We start from the raw sequence: 2,500 nt of genomic DNA, 5'->3' as shown, positions 1-2,500 counted from the left end.
TATCAACTGAAACCACCGGACAACAGATTCAGGGCCTGAGAGTGCAACGAATCCATCGGTCTCGGCGGGAGGCGCGCCAAGAAGAAGAAGGAGGAGGAGGAGACCAGACCGGACCGGACCGGACCCCACCCTTTCTTCCTCCTCGACACCGTCTCCCGCCCGTTTCCACGTGCCGGACGACGCCCGGTTAGAGACGGGCGCGCCCTTGACGAGATGAAGCAGGCGTTACGCTTTGGGACGCCGAAGGGGCTGGGGAGCACCAACGACCGTCAGTGAGGGAGGAGAGAAAACGCTTCTCTCGACCCGTCGTCAGCGAACGCACCGAACCTTCTACGGACCGTGAGACGCCGGCCGACAAGCCGAGCCCCGGCAAAGGAAGCCCGGCGAGGCGGCCGTGCGCGTTCACACTTGGACGCGCAGGCGGGAAGCTCGGCAGCCGGGCGGGTAGCCTGCGGGGAGCTGGTGGGCTCCCGAGACTCCCGTCCCCCGACTCGGGCCTCGCACGCCGAGCGGTCGCTAGCTTGCCAGTGCAAAAGACAGAAGCGCGGGGGCAGTAAAGCCAGGCGGACGGGTCGACCGTTGCCGGCTGTGCGCCGACCGGAGCGATCCGCCACGCCACGCCGCGTCCCCCACAACCAGGGTGTCGCATAAGGCGCTGCGAAGGTGGACCTTGATCCACATTGGGCAGAGCCTGAGTTGAGGCCCCCCAGCACGTGCCTGGGGACCAGGCGTTGAGGAGTAGGCCTTTTTTTGAGGGCCCAGAAAGTATTTTGGCAATTGTAGCGAGGTTTTGGAGTTTTATCCACAACCTTTACCTGCCTTTTTTTTCTTTTTTTCCTTTTTTCTCTCTCCGAGCATGCCAAAGTTGATAGAAAACGCGGTTCGGCATGGACGGGAGCAGGCGTTGAGGAGTAGGCCTTTTTTTGAGGGCCCAGAAAGTATTTTGGCAATTTTTTACTTTTTTATCCACAACCTTTACCTGCCTTTTTTTTCTTTTTTTCCTTTTTTCTCTCTCCGAGCATGCCAAAGTTGATAGAAAACGCGGTTCGGCATGGACGGGAGCAGGCGTTGAGGAGTAGGCCTTTTTTTGAGGGCCCAGAAAGTATTTTGGCAATTTTTGACTTTTTTATCCACAACCTTTACCTGCCTTTTTTTCTCTCCGAGCATGCCAAAGTTGAGAGAAAACGCCGTTTGGCATGGACGGGAGGAGGTGTGGAGGAGTAGTCCATTTTTGAATGGCAGCGGAAAGATTTTGGCAATTGTAGCGAGGTTCTTCGGACTTTTATCCACAACCTTTACCTGCCTTTTCCTCAGCGAGCATGCCAAAGTTGAGAGAAAACGCCCTTCGCCATTGACGGGACCAGACGTTGACGACTACGTCTTTCTTTTTTTCACGGCGCCTGAACGATTTGGGCAATTCTCCACAGCGCGTTTACTTTTTATCCACAACCTTTACCTGCCTTTTCCTCAGCGAGCATGCCAAAGTTGAGAGGAAAACGCCGTTTGGCATGGACAGGAGCAGGCGTTGACGACCAGGTCTTTTTTTTGGTCTTTTTTTTTCACAGCGCCGGAAGGATTCAGGCAATTCTCCAAAGCCGGTTACTTTTATCCACAACCTTTACTGGACCTTTTTTTTCTTTTTTTCCTTTTTTCTCTCTCCGAGCATGCCAAAGTTGATAGAAAACGCGGTTCGGCATGGACGGGAGCAGGCGTTGAGGAGTAGGCCTTTTTTTGAGGGCCCAGAAAGTATTTTGGCAATTTTTTACTTTTTTATCCACAACCTTTACCTGCCTTTTTTTCTCTCCGAGCATGCCAAAGTTGAGAGAAAACGCCGTTTGGCATGGACGGGAGGAGGTGTGGAGGAGTAGTCCATTTTTGAATGGCAGCGGAAAGATTTTGGCAATTGTAGCGAGGTTCTTCGGACTTTTATCCACAACCTTTACCTGCCTTTTCCTCAGCGAGCATGCCAAAGTTGAGAGAAAACGCCCTTCGCCATTGACGGGACCAGACGTTGACGACTACGTCTTTCTTTTTTTCACGGCGCCTGAACGATTTGGGCAATTCTCCACAGCGCGTTTACTTTTTATCCACAACCTTTACCTGCCTTTTCCTCAGCGAGCATGCCAAAGTTGAGAGGAAAACGCCGTTTGGCATGGACAGGAGCAGGCGTTGACGACCAGGTCTTTTTTTTGGTCTTTTTTTTTCACAGCGCCGGAAGGATTCAGGCAATTCTCCAAAGCCGGTTACTTTTATCCACAACCTTTACTGGACCTTTTTTTTCTTTTTTTCCTTTTTTCTCTCTCCGAGCATGCCAAAGTTGATAGAAAACGCGGTTCGGCATGGACGGGAGCAGGCGTTGAGGAGTAGGCCTTTTTTTGAGGGCCCAGAAAGTATTTTGGCAATTTTTTACTTTTTTATCCACAACCTTTACCTGCCTTTTTTTCTCTCCGAGCATGCCAAAGTTGAGAGAAAACGCCGTTTGGCATGGACGGGAGGAGGT

The sequence above is a fragment of the Babylonia areolata genome, unplaced genomic scaffold (genome assembly GCF_041734735.1).
Source record: "Babylonia areolata isolate BAREFJ2019XMU unplaced genomic scaffold, ASM4173473v1 tig00020489, whole genome shotgun sequence".
Taxonomy (NCBI): domain Eukaryota; kingdom Metazoa; phylum Mollusca; class Gastropoda; order Neogastropoda; family Buccinidae; genus Babylonia; species Babylonia areolata.
Note: the sequence above shows the minus strand (reverse complement) of the source record.